The sequence below is a fragment of the Tiliqua scincoides genome, chromosome 5, assembly GCF_035046505.1.
Source record: "Tiliqua scincoides isolate rTilSci1 chromosome 5, rTilSci1.hap2, whole genome shotgun sequence".
Classification (NCBI taxonomy): Eukaryota; Metazoa; Chordata; class Lepidosauria; order Squamata; family Scincidae; genus Tiliqua; species Tiliqua scincoides.
Window position 1 is genome coordinate 4,488,751 of NC_089825.1, and position 5,843 is coordinate 4,494,593.

Sequence of the window (5,843 nt, forward strand, 5' to 3'; positions counted from 1 at the left end):
CCCCATTGCTTTGTTCAAAGGCATTATAATATTGACTGTCAAACCCTTTTTTCATGAACCCGAGCGTGGAATGCGCCTTCTTCACTGCCAGGGCACATTGGGTCAAGTTGTCCATCAGCACCCCACGCTTCCTCTCCTGATCCATCACAGACTGTTCAAACTTATAAGCCCAGTGGTTTTCACCCATTGACTACCAGGACCCACTTTTTAAAATGCAAATCTGTCAGGACCCACCAGAAGTGATGTTATGACCAGAAGTGACATTATCAGGCAGGAACATTTTTAACAATCCTGGGCTGCAATCCTACGGAGGCTTACCCAGGAGTAAGTCCCATTACCATCATTGTTCAAAGAATATACACAGTAGCTTGTTAAAAATACAGATCTGTAACATTTCCCCAATGCAGTCACATGCCATGGTAGTATCAAGTGTAATACACTAGAAATAAAACATTCAAAGGAATGGGGACCCACCTGAAATTGGCTCGCGACCCACCTGGTGGGTTCCAACCCACAGTTTGAGAAACACTGCATTAGCCTAAATGTAAAGTTTTTATTCTTTGCCCCCATGTGCATGACTTTATACTTACTTACATTGAAATGCATCTGCCATTTTGCTGCCCATTCTGCCAGTTTGGAGAGATCCTTCTGGAGCTCCTCACAATCCCTTCTGGTATTCAAGACCAGGAAAGGTTGAGTGTCATCTGCAAATTTGGCCACTCCACTGTTTATGAACAAGTTGAAAAGCAGCAGTCTCAGGACAGATCCTTGGGGCACTTTTTACCACCCTCCACTGTGAAAACTGTCCATCTTCACCCATTCTGGTTCCCGTTCTTCAGTCAGTTCCTAACCCATAAGAGCACATAGCCTTTTCCTGCCTGTGGAGTTTTCTCAGGAGCCTTTGGTGAGCAGGGGCAGATCAAATGGGGAGCCATGGGTGTGCCCCCCCCCAACTGTTACATCAGCAACCTGCTGGGTTGAGGAGCCAAGTTGGGCAAAAGGGGAACATCTACTGGTTGGGGTGTCGGACAAGTCTGGATGGGAGCCCATGCCTACCTTCCCAGCAAATTGCCACAGAGGCAAGTTCAACTGGGAGCCCTGGTCTACCCAGCAACTAGATCTGGGCTTCAAGTCCAGTCCACATGTGGCCCTTGAGGCCTCTCATTGCGGCCCTCAGGAGTCCAAGGAGCCTCTGGTCCTCCAGAGATTTGTTGGAGCCCGCACTGGCCCGATGCAACTGCTCGCAACATGAGGATGACTGTTTGACCTCTCACATGAGCTGAGGGATGAGGGCTCTCTCCACTTCTTGCTGTTTCACGTCTGTGATGCAGTAGCGGCAGCAAAGGAAAGGCTAGCCTTGCTTTGTGCAAGGCCTTTTATAGGCCTTGAGCTATTGCAAGACCTTCATTCATTCATATAAGTTCGTCTTTAATATATTCATTTATCTAAGCTTATGTAAATTTATTCAAATTTTAAATGTAAATTAATTCTTTTTTCCCAACACAGTGTCAGAGAGCTGATGGGGCCTCTTGCCAAAAACTTTGGACACTCTTGCTCTAGACTGTAAGGAGAATGGATGGGCCATGCTGGAGCTCTCAGCTCACAGGCCCCTCTCCCACACTTGCACACAAGGGAAATGGATTTCAGGGTTTCCCATTCCTAGGTTAGAATCTTTGCAGCAGCCCCTCCTCCCGGCTTTGCTCCCACCAGCCCCCCAACACGCCTGGAACCTCTTCCAAACCACCTCCTTTATGTGCACCAGCAAGAGTGACCTGGCAAAGCTGCCCCCCTCAGAGCTCAGTGCTGGCTGCCTACAGGTCCTGCTCCTGCCGTGAAGACAGATGCAAAGAACTCATTTAATTTCTCTGCCATCTCCAAGTTTCCTTTTATCTCTCCTTTCCTTCCCTCACCATCCAGAGGGCCAAGCGCTTCTCTGGCGGGTTTCCTGCTTCTAACATATTTGAAGAAGCTTTTATTATTCCCCTTAATGCTGCTGGCCATGCGTTCCTCATAGTCTCGCTTGGCCTCCTGTATCACCTTCTTACATATCTTTTGCCACAGTTTATGTTCCTTTTTATTATTAGGGCAAGACTTCCATTTGCGGAAGGAAGCTTCTTTGCCCTTTACCGCCTCTCTAACTTGGCTGGTTAGCCATGCGGGCACCTCCTGGACTTAGTGGAGCCCTTCTTCCTTTGCGGTATACACTTCCGCTGGGCCTCTTACTGTTGTTTTAAGCAGCCTCCATGCACTCAGGAGAGATTGGACTCTTTTTACCTTCCCTTTCAACCTCCTTCTAACCAACCTCCTCATTTGAGGAAAGTCCGCTCTTCGGAAGTCAAGGGTTTTTGTGAGAGATTTGCGCAGTATTCTTCCCCCGATGTGAATGTCGAAACGGATCACAGCATGATCACTGTTCCCCAATGGCTCAGTAACATTGACATCTCTAACCAGGTCCTGAGTACCGCACAATATTAAATCCAGAGTAACCTGTCCTCTGGTGGGCTCCATGAGTAGCTGCTCTAAGGCACAGTCATTTAACATGTCAAGGAATCCGGCCTCCTTTTTGTGACCAGAACACAAATTGACCCAGTTGATGTGAGGATAATTGAAGTCCCCCATGCTTACAACCCTGTCCCTCCTTGTCACCTCCCTGATCTGTTTCCTCATTTCAAGGTTCCCTTTCGGTTTGTGGTCCGGAGGATGATAATATGCTCCCAGTATTAGATCGCTCCTGAGGCCTGGTAATTTAATCCACAGAGATTCTATGGTGGATTCGGACCCGCCTTCAACCTCTACTTTGCTGGATTCTATACGTTCCTTAATGTAAACGGCCACCCCACCTCCAACATGCCCCTCCCTGTCCCTCCTGTAGAGTTTATAGCCCGGGATTGCGGTATCCCACTGATTCTCCGCATTCCACCAGGTTTCCGTTATGCCCACTATGTCAATGTTTTCCCTGGTCACCAGACATTCCAGTTCTCCCATCTTTGCTCAGAGACTTCGGGCATTTGCATACAAGCATTTGTACATGGAATGCCCCAGGATGGGCTGCTCATTAGCTCCTTTGTCTCCGCATCCTCTCACTGTGCCAAACCTTCTATCACATCCCATCATGCTACCATTCCCAATTTCTTCTCCTACAGCCTGGAGAACTTTATTCTGGGGCAGGACAGGTCTCTGGCTAGAGAAAAAAGGGAAGGAAAGCCATTTTGGAGAGACTAGGAGTGTTTGGATGGCCAGAAGGTTTGGCATCTCAGCAGGTGGGCAGCCACCTTTGCTTCACTGCACAGAAGCCCCGACCTGCACCCATCCACTTAGGGCTGCTTAGCTTAAGAGTGGCACCTCCATGCTGGGAGAGGCTGCCCCAGGTGCCAGACAGTTCTTGCCGCTGGGGAGTGGACACCTGCCTGCTGCTGAATCCCTCTGTCTGTCATATCCAACACCCTAGACCAGGCCCACTGCAACCTGACAAGACTGGTGCCCACCCCACCCCCCCACTGGTGCCTCCTCCAAGCCAGCAGGAATATTTTTCCTGCCCTACTTGTGCAGCAGCCTTGCAGCCCCCCTATTTGGATGCAGCAAAATTGGGCTACTTCCTCCTCTGCAGCCCCTCACCAGTGGGTAGGGGGGCCTGCAGAATGGAAGCCTGCAGCCAGGGACCGCTGCCACTCCCATGCTTGGCTCTTGGGAGCCAAGGCACTTGGCTGCTTCCTTGGCCCAGTTCTCGCTCACTGCCTTGGGCACAGCAGGTTTGCTGCTGCTGCTGCTGCACATGGCACAGAGGCAATGTATGGGCAAAGGTGCAGGTAAGACAGACAACTCCTTAGGATCCTTAGACCAAATCCTATTCAATTTTCCAGTGCCGGTGCAGCTGTGCCCATGAGGCGTGCATTGCATCCTGTGGTGGAGAGGCAGTCACAGAGGGCTTCTCAAGGTATGGAAACATATGTGCTCCCTTACCTCAGGGCTGCATTGCAGCTGCATCAGTGCTGGAAAGTTGGCTAGGATTGAGCCCTAAGTGAGGTGGCGGGAGGGGGGAGCACCTTTGCCTATTTCCCATTGGAAAGTTGGTATAACGGTACCTGCAGGACACTAGGGGCCAGAGTGTGGGCCTGGAGGTAGCTGCCTGTCTCAGACCTGTGCCTGTACCCTTGCTCTCTCCCCAGCATGTAGACCACTACCCCTGAGCTCTGACCAGCCCCATGGAGTCCACCAGGGCATGAGCTTGCATTCAAAGGAAGCAGCCCCCCAACTTTCTGTTCCAAATCCAGGACCTGCACAGCCAACAGAGAGGTCCACGCTTGCGAATTATATTTTTCTTTGAAGCCTCTTTGCTGTCTTTGTTCCAATCACAGTAGCAGGGGCTGGGGGAGCAATTGGGAAAAGGGTCTTCTGCTTTCTGATGCTGTTTAGACCCTTTCCCCAACAGGACCTGAATACAGAACCCCAGCTTTGTACAGCCAGTTTTTCCCCTCTCTTCCCTCACCCCACTGAAGCAGTAGAGTTTGCTTCCCTCCCCCTCCCCCTTAAACTTAAAGTAGGAAAACCACTTCTCCAGCCCCACACCACAGGGAACTAATAGAGAGGACTGATCCAGTACCAATTGCCAAGGCTGGTCTCCAGTTCTTTTGAGTAGCAGGAATAATGCCGACAGTGTGATTCAGAAGAAGGAGCAATAGGTGCTCTCCAGGAGAACCAGCCAGGTGAAGGAGATCAGGAGATCTCACAATGGAAGAGGTTTGATGCAGGCAGAAGTGTGATTGTAGAGCATTAGCCGCTTGCTCCTGTCAAGAAACCAGGGTTGCAAAAGAATATTACAGGTCTCCCCTTGGTCATCTAGTCCACCCCCTGCCTGTAGCAGGGAAAGCTCCTGCAGCACACTGAGCCTCTGCTTGAAGTGCTTCAGTGAGGGAGAACCCACCAGCTCACTCCACAATCTGTCTGACTGCCAAACTCCCCTTACCATCAAACATTTCTTTCTGATGTCCAACCACAATATCTTCTCTTGCAGTTTGCACCCACTGGCTCTGCTCTTGTGGCACAGCCAGGAAGAGGAGTTCTGCTCTTAGAGGTGGCTGAGGTCCCTTCTTCCACATGACAGCCCTTCAGGAACTGGGAGAGCGATCAGACCCCCCTCAGCCATCTCCAGGCTAAACACACCAAGGTCCCTCCACCTTTCCTCACAGGGCTTGTTCTCCATCACTCTTCTCTGCACCTGCTCCAGTCTGGCTGCCCCTTTCTTAAAATGAGGTGCCCGGAATTGGACACAGGACTCCAGCTAAGGTCTCCCCAACACGAAACAAAGCAGAACCAGGACTTGGAAGCTCCAGGTCTACTAATGCAGGTTGAAACTGTGTTGGCCTTCCTTGCAGCCGCATCACACTGTGGACTCATGTTCATCTTGTGATCTGCTGCATTTCCAAGATCCTGCTCACATGTTGTGCGCCAAGCCAGCTGTCCTCCATTTTCGGAACTGACACACAGCCCAAATTTTGGTTTTGGAAGGGACCAAACTAACAACCGGTCCTATCCTGGACTGGGCTGTCAGGTGAAGGGGCTTACGACGGTTGAAGAATCTTCCACTGCTGTCAATTGGCTGCTGATGGTGCAGGCAGCACTCTGCTGGCAGCCATTTTGCAAGCACTACCTCCAGAGGCGGCAGCACTGCAGAGTCCTGTGGGCCGCTGGCCCCAGTAAGTCAGAAGTGGGTAGGCAGTGGGAGGACTGGGGATGTAACTGGGTGGGGAGGACACAGGAGGGGCGGATCTGCATCAGGGCTGTCCAATTGGCCCCCTCCATTTCAGAGCTCCTGCCCCATTTCTCTTCTCAGACCCACTTCCCCT